Here is a 17,787-nt window from a genome sequence, read left to right as displayed (position 1 = left end):
GGATCAGGTTTTTGAAGCCACTGTGCCATCTTCCACGCTCATCCCACCTTCTAGCTGACCCACTTTCTCTCACTTGCAACATCCCACTGACAGCATACAGCCTGTATCTCCTGTGAGTTGTCCTACCAGCCTTTGTATACCACCATTTACCCTCAACCGGCTGCAATCGATAGTCCCTCTCGCAGCCGTCCCACTGCACAGCTTCCTCTTTAACAAGCCGGAGCCTCACCCCTGCAGCCTGTCTAGATTTGATTGATCACAACGTGACCTTCCGATCGACTGCAAAGCTGAGGGCTGAGGACTAATTGACCACTTTCTGCTCTCTCAGCAGCTACCTGGTTATTTTGCTCCTTTCTCGTGGGCAAGAAGCATGAGCTCCACAGCCCAGGGGGAGACCAGGACCTGAGGATTGGCCCCCAAGAGCCACCGCAGAATTTGCAAGGTCCTTTTATTGCTCATGCCACTTCTGCCATGCAATTCTGGATTGAGATTAGACCAGGGGGAGGAAGCAGAGCTCAGTGAGTGCTTGGCGGCAAGCGAAGATTAAAAGACGTGCTGTGTTTTGGGGCAGAAGGACCGTGTTTCTGCATAGCCCCAGGACACTGCTGTCTCCACAAGCTGCTGGCTTGTGCATGCTGTCGATGGGGTGGTGATGGGGTTATGAAACAGAAACACGTGGGTCAGCTTTCACAGAGGTTTTATTCTGCTTGACCTCTTGACTTGTGGTATCACATGAACTCAAGGACGCTTGCCTTCATGTGTGACTAAACACGATAAAAAATGAGCCAGTGCAGGAACCAGACTGGGCAGCACACGGCCATACGCCCACACAACCTTATAGGTCTATAGAGCATATGTATTGCCTGAAGCTCAAAGCGCTCAGGGCCTCCCAGGTCTGTTCTGCCTCTCCTGTCAGCCCTTCGCCATCCAGTTTTCACATAGCTGTGGCTCTGCAGAGCCCCTGCACAGGCTGTTGCTTGCTCCAGTGCACACAAAGCAGCTTCTTCTGGAGAAGAAGAAGCAACCTCAAGTTGCCCAAACTGTGCCACCCACGGCCGTCACGTAACGGTGACCTGCTCCCGCAGTGCAAGGCAGCAGGTCACACGGCTGCTGCGCTGACTCTCCTTCGTTCCCCAAGCCTGGTGGAGTGAAGAAAAGATGAGGAAACTGAGGAAAAGGCAGATCTTGCCTCTAAACCCAGCTTAGGGCATTGCAGAGTGTAAGGCTGAGAGCATGACAGCTCACCAAGGCCAAGAGCAGTCTGCAAGGGAGGCAGACTGATGAGTAATTTCCTCTCCTAAGGTGTCTAGCCTGGTGCGGTGCCGTGGAAAGTCACAGGCAGCAGAAGGCTGTGGGCCTTTTCAGCCATCTTGGAGGAAGTCTGACCTGAAGACTTTCAGAAGAGAGAAGCCCATCACCCTCGACAGACCATGGACCAACCCTGAACTGTCAAGGCAGCCACACAACACCTCTGAACTGGAAGACCAGTTGCTCAGCTGCTCCACAATCAGGTCACTTATTAGGCACAGTGGGGAAACAGTCAACTCCTTTTAGAAGAAAGCTCTGGAGAAATACAGTTCAACTCAATATTGATTCCCACGGCCCCGTTACAGACAGACAGAATGAATTTCCAGGATGGAAAGAAACATATGCCTGCATATCAAAACAAAATACAGAAGCCTTTCCAGTTCTTCAGCTGCATTTCAATGGAAACCAGAAGGCTGTCACGATGGAAAGATTTCAGTTTTCTAATTAATCCTCCCTGCTGAGCATTTAATGCCGCTAATTGATGAGGAGAGGTGGTGTCCAGACAGCATTTGCAATTGCTTTTTACATCCTTACACCAAGTTTTCTCTAATTAAATAATAATAAGGCAGATTTGCTCCCTGCATGCACTGTGCCCTGCTCCAACTCCCTCCTCCCTAGAAGACGTCTGGCTGAGGGAAGGGAGGCGAAGCCCATCTCAGAGCTCTTTTACAAGTGTTGGAAGTTTTCCTGGAAAACGTCATCTGCGATCTTGTCGCTTCCACAGAACATGCCAAGAGAAAAGACCATCGGTGCCAGGGACATGGTCTGTACCATGAAACACCCAGCCCCTACCCTCCACAGATGTAGGGAATAGCTTCTCCTGATTCAACAGAGCAATCGCTCAGCCAAAAGATGTCCCATAACACCTCCAGAAAACTACACAAAATGCATCGTAGTGTCAGATCATCAGACCCCACAGCACAACCCCAGGGGCCCAACACAGTGCCACCACCAGCAAAAACACCTCACTGGTGGCAGAGCAGGCTTGGTTGCTCACCTGCACCACAGAACGGTCCTGGTCTCTAATCCTAAATATTGATCTCATACTGGTGTGGACCAGGAGACACCTTTGGAGCCAGGGGAGTGGTCCTAGATGTAAAAGACAACACAGTCTCAACACGAGAAGGCAGTTCAGCACATGCCTGGATATGAAATTTCTGCTCCCATCCCCTACCTGTGTTGAGCACATGCTCTAGTTCTTCCCTGAATTAGTTAAGGACAGAATCTGTCCCTTTATACTCAACACTCAGCGATTTCAATCTGGGAAATGCTGAGTGCTCTGAGCTGCAAATGAAATCGGGGAGTGTGAAATGAAAAAAAAAAAAAAAAAAAACAAAAAACATGTGTATGAGGCTGTGCTATGGTTACTGAGGAGTAATAAACGAAGCAGTGTTGACGGTCCCCAAGCTCTGGCCTGAAACTCCAGCACCAATCTGTTTGTCATAGCAATAGCATTTCCACCTGCACCTGTCTGACGTCTCCTCTGGGAGTCTTCACGCACCACTGTCATAGATCATGGCCAACAGAGCCCAGGCCAGCTGTGCAGATGTCTAGCTGGCTGACCTCTCCTTACCAAAAGGCTTCTAATTTTTTTTTTCCCCCTATTATTATTAGTTTTTAAACCACCTACTCCATCATAAATATAAAGTAAAATTAGCTTATTCCTAGAATGTTAAAAAAAGACGAGCTGACGCCTGCACAAACTGAGTCCCAGCAAGACAACGGGAAGGCTCCAAGCATGCAAAGAATGTCGAGTCTAGAGGTTTTGGCCCTTTTACTACAAACTCCTATTGCTGCAAGCAACTTGTGCACGTGCAAGCCGAGTCACGCGCGTGCAGAGTCCCTCACCTGCACAGGCTGGCTGCTACTCTTCCATAGTACCCTGAGTAAACTACTTCTGTCTGCCCAACAGCCTATTAATAAATATACACCAGGGAGAAAAATTGCACGCCAGCAGGGAGGTGGATGAGATGATCTAATAGGACCTTTTCCATCTCTTAACTTTTATGCTTAGTCACAGGATAACTATCTCCCACATTGTAAAGAAACATGCTGGCTTTGCTTGCCTGCTTATGTTGGGAGAGCGTTGCCCTCTGAAGACATTTTGTTTTCCGGCTGTTATTTCACTCACGCTAACAGGACTTACCCAAGGAGAGTTAAGCAAAGAAGGACTTGCATTTGCCTGGCTTTCGGCTTCAGTGAGCTCCGAGGCACCCAAGCGAGTCCCCTAATTCCTGTCCCAGCAGCCATAAGCAGCGCAGGCACCTCATTTCTGTATTATCAGAGTACTTGTGCTTCTCTGAGCACTCAAGCCTGATCCTGTCCAACGAGGAGAAGGCACTCAATTTACTTTTGCAGAAAGCAGGCTGGCAAGAGAACAGACAGCAAGCATCCCCTCCATCAACCAGCCAGGTCAAGCCTCCTGCAACAGACTGTCAAAAAACAGCTCAAAAAAAAAAAAAAAAAAAAAAAAAAAAAAGAAAAAGACCCCAACCACCCCAGAAAGGGAAATGCAAGGAACCAAAGGGTTTGGGGAGAAGAGAATCCAATGCAGCTTAGACAGTATGGCTTACATTGCAATTTGCATTGGCATTGATTCATGCCACTAGCAGCAGCAAGGCCCCCTCTTAGTTTTAAAATGCAAACAAAGTGCAGTCACGCAGAGAACGTCCAGCAGCTGTATTACTGCAGCATCTCCAAAGTGTGTTCAAGCAAAGCATGCACCAATACGCAAGGTTTTTACAAGAGACCACCCTCACACGTAATCAAAAGAGCAACTGAGAGCTTCAGGCTCACAGATCTGCAAATTTCACCATGTAAGAAAAAAATCTTTTACCATATAAATTATAAAAAAACCCCACACACCATAAAAAACCGAAAAGCTACACAATCTGGATCTCTTGCAACAAGACAGACACCAAGGGATGGGGAAGCAACGCTGGAAAGGGAGCTGGGAGTAGAAGGTTTTGCTTCATTTTCGAGTTCAGCTGCTGGACCACAGGATGACCCTGAGCATTGCCAATTCTCATAGGATTCAGTGTTTTTCCTAAGTACCCGGTTCCTGGAGTCACATGATTACATCAGAATCCACACTTCCTTTTTTTTTTGTTAAAAAGAAGTACTTGTAGATGTCAAAAGTTGAAGAAAAAAGTGTAAGTCATGAAGTTTGAAATGCTCAAACAAAAAGAAATAGAAAAAAATATTTTAAAAAATAAATCACTATTTTAAACTTAATTATTAATTTTTTGGAGGAAAGAATGTGATCCAGGATTCTTTTCCCCCCAGTACTATACACTGGAAACCTTAGACTGGGCAGGGAATGACTTAATTTGGGGGGGTTTCCAACATCCCCATCTGTAAGTTACAGATGAGAAAATACAGCTTTCATAGCAACACCTGCCTAGAAACTAGGTAGCCCCTTTGAGGTACCCTGATGCTGGCCTCCCTAGTCAAAAGAGCATTACGCATGGGGGGATGATATGAAGGCACAGCAGTTTATAAAACAACCAACCAACCAGCAGAACAGCTTTCCAAATTTTGCTTCCACTTATTTTATCCATCATCAAGCAGGGTAAAGCCCTGGAAGTCAACTATGCCAGCTCATCTGCTGGCATCCTCTGCTCACCAAAACTACCGGATTTACAGCCACTGGTGGGTCTTGCCCAGCAGAAATAACTTATGGTAATAACTAGTCTGTAAATAAGGACTTGACCTTCTGAAAAAGCCTTTGTTGGCTCTTATAGAGCTCATCCCATGCTGCTGCTGAGCCCTGGGGCAGTGCTTCAGCCCACTGGGCTAGCCACCACAGCACTACAGGCACGTGGACTGCAGCTAGCCACCACTTAAGTGCAATAAACTTTGGCCCCACATTCAAATATCCACAAGCACCATGAAGAGGAGAAGACTGCAGGTCACATTTATTTCCTTTTTTTGCATGGAAGAAAATTGTTAAGACCTAGAAGACTTGGATCTGGGGTGTGCTATGCTATGCATTGAATACATTATATCCATGGAAAAGGGGGTAAACACTACTCTTCTGATTAAACCAGTGGTCTTTACCCACTCTGCCCAAAGCTAACTAACTAAGATGCAGAGAAATTCAGAAGAGGAGGAGAACAGGAAGGACCTGAGAAATCGTGGCACGCACAGCAGCTTCTGGTGCAGGGTGCTTGCCCAGGCAGCAACCCCAGAGGCAAGCCCAGCGGGTAGCTTCCATAGCCCTGACTTGAGCTCAACTGTGCCATTCCTCGAGCAAGAAGGATTTGCTTTTCATCAGCTGTGCAGCCAGAGACGATAGCAAGTCAGCTGTTCTGCCTCGCAGGACACGCACGAGGGCAGAAAAAGGAAGCCTCGGTGTTCTCGCTGGCAAACGCTTCTGGGTTTCTGTATTATCTCATCTTTGAGACTACAAGGAAGTGAGCACAAACCTGTTCAGTCACATTGTTCCCGCTCACTCCTGGCCAACGGCCGGGCCATTACGCTTCTGTGTTCCTGCTGTGTTCCCAGAACAGACCTGCTGCCCCTGTGCAGCCCTTCCTTGGGCATCTCTAACCCATTCCCGCAGCACACCGGGACACGCTTCTGCCTGCCCCAGCTGCAGAATTTAACCACAGCCGAGCACTGGCAGAGAACATGCACAGCACAAGAGGTTGGTCCACATCTATTAAATTCCTGAACTCAGCTAACATTGCTGCATACAGTGTTTAACAAGCCTAACCCTCGTTCCTTCTACCACCTGCAAAGCACAGGCACATTAAATCCACTGCTCCACATATCTCCCTATTCAATTACCTTCTGCCTACCGAGGATTCCCCCCCCTTCTCTCTGCTCGCTCTCAGGTGCTTGCAAAGGGTGGCTAGACTTGGGAAAGATACTGCAGAGGCTGCCGCAACCTGGTTGCAGAGGTGGCAAAACACTTGGGGACCTCCTGCTATCTGCAGTTATCACGCAGCTATCACCGCTCTGATTCTCCTCTGGTTAATGCTAATCTTGCTGCACTTGGTTCTCAGGGATGCGAGTGCTGCTCCCTTTAGACGGCGCAGACAAAGCCGGAAAGTGAATCAAGGGTCTATAAATAAATAAACATTTTTTTAAAAAATTGAAAAAAATCAGATTGACCAAACACTAAAGCACCTCTTGCTAATACTCTGCCTTGCTGCATCACTATAGAATCGGAGTCCTCTATTTGAGCAAACATTATCAACAAAAATTTGATGCAATTATGGTATAGTTTGCAGAATTTTCTCTGCACCTCCTCCTCCTTCCCCAGAAGGATTTGCTTTAAAAGAAAAATACCACCCATAATGTTTCTATGCTTGCTTATTTAAGAGGAAAAATACGGCATACGGCTCTGTAATGTTATTAGTACCTTTTCCCTTTTTACAGCAAAACATGACTAACTGAGACATGCTACGAAAACTAAACAGACGTGGAAGTTACAGGTCTTTTTTTTTTCCCTCCCTTTTTCAAATGAAGTATTTTATTAGGCGAGCTCAAAAAACCAGATCACGCATACAAAGAAACGAGTTTGGAAATCCCCCCCTCCCTCTACCCCCACTGCTATTTGCTAAGGAAACCAGATGCCCAAACCCAGCCAAAAAAATGATCTCAGCCATTCTTAAGAGAGCCTACAGTGCATTTTCATGAGTCATGGAAAGCAACAACTCGTTGCTTTGGTAATGCTAGGTAAGCAACTGGTCATCCATCCACAACCAGACTTTCAGCAGAAAGTCAGAGAGCAGACCATTTCTTGACAGATTATGTCAGAGACGGCCCCAAAATAGAGCCTCACGGCAAGTTTACCTCGCAGGAGGTTTTATAGGACATGCCACAAAGTGCGTCCTATAAAAGCATTTAGCAAAGCATTCAGCAGCCGGGATCCCCCACAGTCCTGATCCCTGCGTGGCAAGGGTGTTTCTCAGCCCCCCACCTCCCAGCCCGTGCTCTCAAAGCAGGCAGAGATGCCCACTACGGGCAGCGAATGGAGGGGGAAGCGACAGAGAGAGACAGGGATTAGCGAGAAGGCGGCAAGTCCCTTACTCACACTCTTCCCACGAGCTAGGGCAGATAGGAAACCTGCTGCCTGCCAGCCCAAAAGCCAACACTGGGGCAAACAGGCTTGTAGGAAGAATTGCAGGATGCTTCATCCATCAGACCCCTTCCAAGCAGGGGTCTGTGGTGACTGCACAGCACATACACACAAGACTCAATGCACATATGCACACAGACGCATGAAAGATGTACTTAAGCTTTCATCAGTCCCTGACCAAATTGCTTGCTCTTCTCATTTCTCAAGGACTACAATAATAACCCCTAATAACCCAATCTAATAACCAGAAAGATGCCAACCTGCAGTTGAGCAGAATACTGCTGTGTCTACCGCCACCTCAAGACTCACACAATAAACACACATGCAATTTATCCAAGCACTGCAAAGGGAAAAACAGGCTTTTAAAATATGTATTATATATCTAATTTCCCCACCCCTCTCTTTGGGTGAGGGAGACTACTGCAGGGGCACCACTCAAAGCCCTCAGTTCAGACACTTCTGAACACGGCCATGAAGATGGTGGTGTTCCGTGATGCAGCCTAGAGCCCTTCAACCATACCTGTCCAAGGCACCCATCCGTCAAAACCCAGGGCTGAGGTTTTGGAAATCCAGCCCAAGACAGGTCAGGGAGGTGGGAGGTTCCCCTTGCAGCAAAGGGAGACCCTTTCCAACACATCCCATCTTCTTCCACAAACACCTCCCACCTTCATCACCTCTTGGCGACTCCCACAGCAAACACACAGCCACCGCTGCCTGAGAAGCTCCCGCAGAGGCGAGACACCAAACTGCACCTCTCTGGCAATGCATGCTACGAAAGGCAAATCGGCTTCCCATATAACGATGAACTGGGTACTGGAAGTCTTGCTCCATCTCGTCCAAGTCCCCAACAGCTTTGGGACTCTGTGGTGGTCCAGTATGAAAGCAGAGCGTGCCACACCACCTCCCTGGGACAGCCCAACTGGCTTCCTGAAAGGGAAGTTCTCCTGCACAGGATTTCCTGGACATAGACCAAGACTTGAACTAGCTCGTCCCCAGCTTTCCCTCCAGAGGTGAAGACAGTTACAATCTTCAGCGCCTTTTGCGCTGTGTTCAAAAGCCGATTGTTTGGCCTTGCCTCCTATAACACAAACTGCGAACAGAAAACACATCCTCACCCCTTATAGCCCCATCCCGAAGCGGACCGGGCATGCACCAGATGTTAGTCACACTGGTAATGCTGTAGGTGAAGTTGCTGAAATGTTGTGATGATTAAACACTTTCTCGCTTTTTCTTGAGCCATCAGCCAGATAACACAGTGACACGTCATGCACATCTTTAACAGCGCAGCACCTTGGGGAGAGCATTGTGGAGAGCCCCAGCAAGCATCCCCACCCCAAACAAAAACATGCAGGAGTGGGCATGGTTCCTCAAATCTTTCACGCTCAAGAGATCATTTCAGCCAAGAGAGGTGAAGCCAAGCCAGTCTTCAGACAGAGACCATCATCAGGGTATGCAGAACACAACACAGCTGTCCTTTTGTCAGAGCCACCCATGACTCAAGTCAGCATCCAGGAGCACTTCGTATTCCCCAGGCAGCACAGCCAAAAGTGACCGTTTCACAAGAGGGGGAGCAAGCGGGCATCAGCCCAGGCCACCGGTGAAGCAGATCCTCCCAGCCAGCAAAGCCAGGGTGAGCTGAGGACGGGGGGCAGGAGAGAGCACCGGGCGGTGTGGTCCCACATCCAGGCAGCCCTGATGGTCCCCTCCCAGCTTCAACACCCAGAAGGCTGCAACAGGAGATGTCAGCAGGGCTTCCCCTGGCTGCCACCATCAGAGGAGCAGCTCCTGGGAGTTAACAGGAGCCAAGTGCAGAGTTTTCCAGTGAAAACTCAAGAAAGAAGCATGACAGGACTTGCCCCATCATGATTCTTCCAAGGCACTGCCATCGACCCCCTGCAGTCACCGTTCAGAAGGAATACACCGCGAGAGCACTAAAACGGCACCTTTCCCTACCCTTTTCCCTCTGGCAAAACACGGCACAGCTCGGGAGCAGCTCGAATGCACCCTGCTGCTGGGTTTATCCCAGGCAGCAACAACGTTCAGAGCCGGACCTTGAACCTTTCAATAAAACCAATGATGCAATAAGCTAAGCACAGCTCAATACAGTCTCTGTTTATCTCTTTTACTTGCCACCAGCACCATCCAAAGAGAAATAACTGAAATATCTTGCATATTTCTCTAATGACTCTTGCTACTCTGTTAGCACCAGCACTGAGGGACTAGGACCAAGGAGCAGCAAACGCATTCCACTGGTTTATTAACCGGGTGCTCAGGTTTCCCAAAAGCCACTCTCCAAGCAGGAAGCCAGCAGAAGGATTGCAGCAGCGGGATCAGTGCTGTATTTTTGTGCTGAAAGGCAAACAGAAGGCATCGAGGCTGCAGTGTGAGCACCTTGCATCAGCAAGGAAAGCTTTCCAGGAGCTTGGCCCAGCCTGGTATCTTTACTGAAGGATGTTTCATCCGTTCAGCAAAACAAGCCCCACTCCACAACTCCACACTGCATCAATGTGTTGACCAACCTCAACAGAAGTAAGCCCTAATCTCTGATTTCCAAGTACCAGTTATTCATCGCTTACACACTCCCGAACCGCTCTGCCCCACCATCCCAGCCCACACACCTCCCTCCAGCCACAGCAACCGCATTATTTCTGCTGCAGATACCAAGCTGAGTTATCAACCCATCGGCATCACCCAGCTATAGATAACACTATCAGCCGCCCTTTGCGATGACACTGCCCTGACCCAGCATGCAAAAAAGGGACAGTTTCCCCCAGGGCACTCCCCAGGTAGTAGCAGAGAGGCTGAAAGGAAGAGGGTATTTAAAACAGGGTTTCTGTGCATGCACACACGACTTTCCTTCAGTTCACCTTCACCACCAGCTATACACGCCACACTTTCTCCCCAAGCCATTTTCCCTGACCAAGCCTTCCTTATCACAGCACTCAGGCTGCCCCACGCAGGGGATGCCCCAACCCTTTAACCTGGATCAGAGGCAAGATTTCCCCGTTATCGAGAGCTGGCAGAGCCAGACGTACCCGTCGCCCTGTGTCCACCACCCTTCTGCAGGGTCCTCATGCCCTGGGATAGGGCATCACTGCTGCCACCTTGCAGAGCAAAAGGTGCAAACAGCCCGCTATCAAAAGATTAAATATCTGCTAGATTCTTTTAGCCATGATAAACATGGAGGGCGCAGCACTATTTCCAGTTTACAACTAGACCATGATGATCTGACCTCTGCTCAACCACAAAAACCCAAAGAGGTTGTAGCACAAAAGCACTAAGCAATCCAAGTAATCCACCATCCTCATCACGACGGACTTCCATGTACATATATAGAATAGAATAGAACAGAACAGTTGAGTTGGAAGGGATCTACAACGATCATCTAGTCCAACTGCCTGACCACTTCAGGACTGAAGGACAAGGGCAACCTTAACAAGGACAGAAAATACCCCGAAGAAGCAGCATCTTCCTCTGAACCTCTGCACCGAGACAGCAGCAGCAGAACTTGTAGCACAATACATGTTTGCACATGATGTTTGGGCTAACGACTGTTATGTGCAAAATTTTTAATAGTCCCTTGGGGATTTGTGGGCACTTGGAAGCCGCTGTGCGAGAAACACTTTCATGTGGACAAGACAAATGCAATCGCTCCAGGACAGTCCTAGTAGCGCAGGAGCACTCAAAGCATTGCAGAGGCCACAAACACCCTTCAGCAGTGTTGGATTTAAGACATTCCTGCCTCCTTTGCAAAGACTTCTTATCGCACAAATTATTTTCCCAGAGCAATTGTACAGAATCATCTAGCTATCAATCAGATGACTTTTTGTTACTTAGCACACAAGCTCCTGGCCATAGCAGGTTTGCAGAGCACCCCTAATCCACCAACCTAGGGCTATTTTTTCAAGCAATTTGGTGTTTAATCACTACCTGAACACTCAAACCATCCTCCCACCCCCTTTGAGGACCTGGCCCGCACACACGCTGTTTACACAGCAGCCCACGCAGTAGCTTGGCCGGCTCCTTCCAGGATCTGGCCCGTACTGCCAGGCACAGCACGCAGCACGTGTTGCCGACCAGACTTTGTCCTGTGCGACTTCTACGGTGCTGAGCCAAACCCTGTCTCAGCTCCACCCTTGGTTTCATTGCTGTTGTGGCTTGTCCTCCCTGGGCTGCCCCAGATCATCTTGCAGAGTGGAGAGTATAAAATTAGGGGAGCTTTCACGGAAGTGACAATTAGTTCTGCTTAAAATGGTGGCCAACCTGGGTTTTAACTCAGGAGAGCAGGACAGGCTCCAGCCTACTACAGATTCTCATTAAATTCAGAGTCCCTTGGTCTCCACTAACATTTATATTAGGATCTTCCAGGGTAGGAAAAAGTGTTTGGGGAATGCATTTGGGAGCTGAGTCCACCTCCTTTAGGCAGGTACAGGTATACCTTTCATTCTTAACTTCTAAAAGCCTCAGAAAGTCCAGGTCAAACCCTCTGGGTAGCCTTTGCAGATGTCCCAAGCGCTCTGGGAACAGAAGCTGGCACCTGAGACCAGACACAGCGATGCCATGCAATAGCATGTCCCCACCCCAGGTCACAGAGATGGGGAAGCAGGGGGAATAGCTGCGAGCAGCCGCAGGGCTCGACCGTGAACCCACACACCCTCAGCTCGCTGAACCCTTCCACCACAATCGCTGCAGCACCAAGTGAGCCAGCTTTGGGCCAAACTCTTCCACGGGTCCCCACCACAGGCCACGCTGCTGCTGCATCTTCCACCATCCCAGGCTGAGCTTGGCCCCAAGCCCTGTGGCTCCAGGGAAAGCTCCTGGAGCAACAGCCCCAGTGCTGAAACAAAGCAGGGAGCCGTGTACCCCCAGCCTGCAGCCCCGAAACTCTCCGCTAGCCCCACTATAGCGTTCTTCTCTTGCCCTCCCTTCCCGTGTAATCAGTCTTCTGCAGGGAATAGCTCCCCAGTGGCTTTGAAGAGCATCTAGTTTAAAAGAGATCTTTGCTTTTTCTTTCTTGCATCATTACAGATGAGCTAGGACAGACTGATTTGGTTGGACACCGCTGCCATTTTAGTGACTAATGGGAAGATGACTTGGCCAGACCAGATCAGAACTGCAGGGACAGACAGAAAACAAACAAAAATGCCCACATATCCACGCTCACACGTGCTCACTCGCGCCTTCACAGACAGAAAAGCACTTGTCCATCTGATGCTCGCCACAGCGTTCACCACATCAGACAAAGGCTCACGCCGCACAGGGTACGGGGCAAGCCCGCAGAGACAGCATGTTTCAGGCACAACCGAGTTGAAATTTGTCATCTCTGCATCTCGTATCACACTCAGCAAAGGCAAACGCAGTCCTGATCCAGCGTGCACGGCCACATGTGGGGACGGGGAACTGCTCCCGGAGGGACGCGCCGAAAATGCCTGGTTGCCCATTTCCCCTTGTGGAACTTAAACAGGAAAATAAATAAAGTCTGGGGACTGAGAGTGAAGCTGCCAGGTTCAAGATCAGTGGGCCATTTATAGCTTTTCTGAAAAGCGTCTGAGGAAATAAAAAAAAAAAAACTGAATTCCATATTCCTCTTCTTATGGCTCCATAATGCATTTTCCATCGCCCCGGTGCACAGCTGACATTCTGCGCATTTCTGCGCACATTGCACTTGGTCTGTACTATGTGCAGGGAAGGGAGTGGAAGTGACTGAGCCCAGCAGCCTCCTGCTGCTGTCAGGCATCAGTGAGCCCCAGCCCCATCGCCCGCAGCTCCCCTTCCTGGGAGCTGGGCTGCAAAGGGCTCGGCCACCTCCTGAGAAAGGCTGGCACATGGGATGCACGTCCCTCTCCTGTGGTGGATCACAGGATCTAAAAGAGTCCAGAGATTTGTAGAGTTGAATAACTCTTTTTCTTTTTTTTCTCCTTTTCTTTCAGATGATCTCCTCAATTAGAAGAGCCAAGGTAAGCTCATAGCAATTGCTCCCTCCTAATTCTCATCTCTGAGGTTTGCTGCTTCTGCATGTAGACAGGCTCGTATGCTCCAAAGCCAGTCTGAGTTCACCGAGTGGTCTAATAAAAGATATCCCTTCTAACAGCAAACCCTGACTCACTTCCCTCTAGCCTCGACCAGCAGGTCTCCGACGGCAGGGCCAGATCAACCAGAACAGAATCACAGAATCACAGAATGGTTTGGGTTGGAAGGGACCTTAAAGATCACCTAGTTCCAACCCCCCTGCCATGGGCAGGGACACCTTCCACTAGACCAGGTCGCTCAGAGCCCCATCCAACCTGGCCTTGAACACTTCTAGGGATGGGGCATCCACAACCTCTCTGGGCAACCTGTGCCAGTGCCTCATCACCCTCACAGTGAAGAATTTCTTCCTTACATCTAATCTAAATCTACCCTCTTTCAGTTTAAAGCCATTACCTTGTCCTATCACTACATGCCCTTGTAAAAAGTCCCTCTCCGGCTTTCTTGTAGGCCCCCTTTAGGTACTGGAAAGCTGCTATAAGATCTCCCCAGAGCTTTCTCTTCTCCAGGCTGAACAACCCCAGCTCTCTCAGCCTGTGTTCACAGGAGAGGTGCTCCAGCCCTCTGACCATCTTCGTGGCCCTCCTCTGGACTCCTCTGGCAGAAGATCCTGCCAGCTTTCTCACCGATTCCCACATCCATGTGGGGATAGCAGGGCTGGAAGCACATCACCTTCCATGCTGCGGCAGCACACTCCATCCCACTGCTCTGCCAGGGAGCCAGACACACCGTGCGATGCTCGCCGGCATCTTCCCGATGGGAAAATTCAGAAAACACATCAAGTCCAAGCTGCACGCTAACACCACAAAGCATCATCAAGCGATAGCAACATTTCAGAAGGGATGGAGAGAGGACTGCGCTCCTCCCGCTGCCATAATCGCCGGCTCTTCGTGACGCAGTCTCTCCATCCTGGATGAAAATCCAGACTACATCTCTCTGCATGAGCACACTTGCCTCATAGGTTTTAACAGCCTCCAAAAAAAGAAACACATCACCCATCAGCACACGTTGACAGGGCAGAGCTGTGGGTTTCTGATGGAGATTTAAGACCCACGGAAAAAATTGTAGTATCAAAACCCATTTAGAGAAGGAATGTATAAAAGAGCCTTTAAATCCACATCCCACTAGGCTGGCAGCCCATCTAGCCTCGTGTCCTGCCTCCAACAGAGGCGCTTTTACAAGCTGCAAAACCTTCCTAGGGCAAAGGCTGTGCCCAGCCACAGAAGTACGCTCCGAATCTGCAGGAGCCCTGGGAAACCTTGAACCCCCGTTTATAACTAATGTCTAAATTAGGGGTTCTGGAAACTGGACCATCCGACGCAGGTATCACAAGACACAGGTAGTCACAAGCAAGCCCCCAAACAGCTAATCTCCCGCATGCCTGAGGAACAGCTTTCCAGAGCTGCGCTCCGGGCACAAATCCTGCACGGAGCTACATCAAACTGCACGTGCCAGACTGGAAATAAATTCACAAGGCGCCACAGAACGAAATTCCCCAAACTGCTCACACTCACTGAAGAGGCAAAAGAGCTTGACCCTGGAAATCCCTGGGATCACTTAAACTCTGCACAAATCCCAAGCCTCCAAACCCCAAAGCGAGCCCTGTGTTTTCGGTCCGCGCACCGGCAACATATGCAGACCCTGCACCGAAACAGGAGTGGGTCTACTTCCAAAAACCACTGGATTACAAGACAGGAATTGAAGAGGAGGATAAAAGCAGCAGCCGAAGGGGGAAACCGCTCTCCAAGCTGCGTTGGGGCCAGCAAGAGACGCACTTGGCCACCGTGCACGACCTGGCGAGCCTGCCGGCGCACACCCACTCGCGCTGGCACACGGCTCCCACCTCCGCTCTGTTCCCCACCCGGCCGCGGAGGGCTGAGGTTTGGTGCCGGCAGAACAAATCCTCCCAGACCACCAGCCTGACTCGTGGCACAGCTCCCCACGACAGCCGCTCACTCCGTCCAGGTGGAAATCCAGCTTCCCAGCTCCGCCAGCCGGCACGGTCACTCATACCACGCAGGTACCGGCTTCCCTCGCCCACGGGGGTCCGTGCCCACCGCAGAGCCTTCCTCCCTGCTGCTCACCCCATCCTCATTGCTTGGGACAGACTCTACGCAGGGAGGACTTTGCTCACGGTGAGGCTGGAGAGCGAGGGCCGGCCGGGCATTCCCGCAGGCTCCCTGGCATGGCCATGACGCCTTCCACCGAAGCAGGACCCAAGCGACCGCAGCCGGCAACATACCCGCTGGCTCAACACTTTAATGCTTCCCGATAATGGGACCGTCTGTATTAGGGTCTAATCCTGGCGCTCGCTGTCAGGCAGCCGAGGCAGGAACAGGCTTCCAGGCTGACTCATGGCACCAGGCAATAACCTGGGAAAAATAGTTACCCGAGCATGCTAACACAAGGCGAGGGCTGTGCCGGGGCCGCCGCGGAAGGTAAATCCCCAAAGGGGAGGCAGGTCCTCCCCGTGCTCCGCACCCACGCACACGGCCCCCCACGCCCTTCTCTTGGGGAGCCGCTCCAAACCCCCTGCTCGTCCCCCACGGCTTCCCAAACCCAGCCCAGCTACCTGCCCGGAGGGACAAGCTCCCACTTGCAAGACTAGAAGGGGAGGAAGAAAAAGCCACCGAAGCCAGCCCCGGTTGCAAAACTCTCGGTCACCACTGCGAAAAAGGCAATAAAAAAAAATTAAAAGAGCGAAACCAACCCGCGCACCGCCGCCCGGAGCGGGTGCAGGGACCTACCGCCCGCGGCGCGCCCCATCCCCGAGGCGAGAGAGCGGAGAGACTTACCGGGCCGGCGGCGCGGCGGCTACCCGCGGAGGGCCATGCCCGTCGACTCGGAGCACCGCTGTCCCAACGCCTGGCACGGCACGGCACGGCTCGGCTCGGCTCGGCTCGGCACGGCTCGGCTCGGCTCGGCTCGGCGGCGGCGGCGGCGGGGCGCGGGGCGGCGCGGGGCGGTGCACAAAAGCGGGAGGAAGCGGTGACGCGCGGCGCCGCCGCGGCCAATGGGACGGCGGGGGGACGGGGGGGGGGGGGGGGCGCGAGCTGGCCCCGCCGCCACCGACAGACCGACCGACAGACAGACAGACCGACCGAGCGGTCCGAGCGGGCGGTGCCGTGCCGTGCCGTGCCGTGCCGTGCCGCTGGGGGGGCGTCCCCGCGGCGGGGGGGATGCAGCCCGGCCCGGCCCGGCCCGCGGGGCAGTTCTGACCCCGGGGAGGGGGGGGACGGGGACTCGCAGGCCGGCGGGGGCTTGGGCTGAGACCCCGTCCCGCAGCGGTCCCGTTCGGTCCCGGTGGGGCTCCCCCGGCCCCACAGCTCGGATCAGCCCCGGTTAGACACCGCGGGATCCCCTGCCTTTGCTTTCAAGAAGGATGGAATTTGACCTTCTGCGCTCCAGCTGAGGGTTTCTGGGACCTTCTGAAACAGGGGGGCTGGGACCGACCTGTCCCACTTAGGGTTAACTTGAAAAACCGGGAGAAACAGGGAAAACCAGTGTTGAAACCTCCTGACTCCGGGAGATGGGGCTTCATGAGTTGAAGCCTTGGAGAAGCTGGTGAAACCTTGCCGCAGCGTAGCTTTCTGCAGCGCCCAGCTTCCTCCACGCAGCCCAGGACATGAAGATGGGGTGAAGGGATTGCTCTCTGATAACTTGGTTTGGTTTTGCCCCTTTTGGGGGGAATTGAAGCAAAAGCGAGCCATAGTTAAGACCAAAGGGTGGGGGGAGGCTCTCGGCTGTTCCTGAGCTCTGACCCGTTGGCACAGCTTGCTCTTCAGAACAGCTCAGGGCTCCTTGGGCAGCTCTCCGTGGGAGGCAGAGCAGCCTCTGGGCTGCTCCGATACACGCCCGCGTGTCCCAAGCCTCCTTTGTGTGTCCACGTCCCTTTGGGCTTGACTCTCCGTACGGGGAGAGACAACGATGGCGTAAAGGCAAAATTCAACCCTGAGCAAAGGGCCAAAGAGAGCCTTGTGCCTGAAAGAGGGATGGAAGTGGGACCTGACTTATACCAGGTATCACTCAGACTGGTGGGAAAGAGAGAAAATTCATGCAGACAATGGAAAAAGTAAGTAAGAATATTTCTCTGATTATTTCCCTGTTTCCCCATTTAGTAAATGTGTTGTGGAGAGGAACAGGAACAAAGTCAGTTCAAGATTGGGGGGGGGGGGGGGGGGGGGGGGAGAAAAAAATGGGCAGAATCCTAAACCCAGATCCGTTCCCCTCAAGTTTTTAAGGACTTGCTGCTGCAAGAAAGTTTGAGCCATTGCCTATAAAGGCAATAGAAACCCCAACCAGGGACCCCTCCTGAGAGATTCAGATCTCACATCCTCGTATACAATCGTGTGACCTATTAATAA

General features: G+C 51.4%; 1 protein-coding gene across 1 annotated transcript in view; it reads right to left on the bottom strand.

Moving 5' to 3' along the window:
• Nucleotides 1–16,267, bottom strand: part of LOC127013622 (mitogen-activated protein kinase kinase kinase 3-like) — an 83,940-nt gene extending 67,673 nt beyond the window's left edge. Inside the window, exon 1 of the mRNA XM_050892576.1 lies at nt 16,219–16,267. The gene's annotated coding sequence lies outside the window, so the exon portion shown is untranslated. The remainder of the gene's footprint in view (nt 1–16,218) is intronic.
• Between the last annotated feature and the right edge of the window lie 1,520 nt (nt 16,268–17,787).

This window comes from Gymnogyps californianus, chromosome 2 (assembly GCF_018139145.2).
Source record: "Gymnogyps californianus isolate 813 chromosome 2, ASM1813914v2, whole genome shotgun sequence".
Taxonomy (NCBI): domain Eukaryota; kingdom Metazoa; phylum Chordata; class Aves; order Accipitriformes; family Cathartidae; genus Gymnogyps; species Gymnogyps californianus.
Note: the sequence above shows the minus strand (reverse complement) of the source record. Positions and strands in the feature narration are given on the sequence as shown.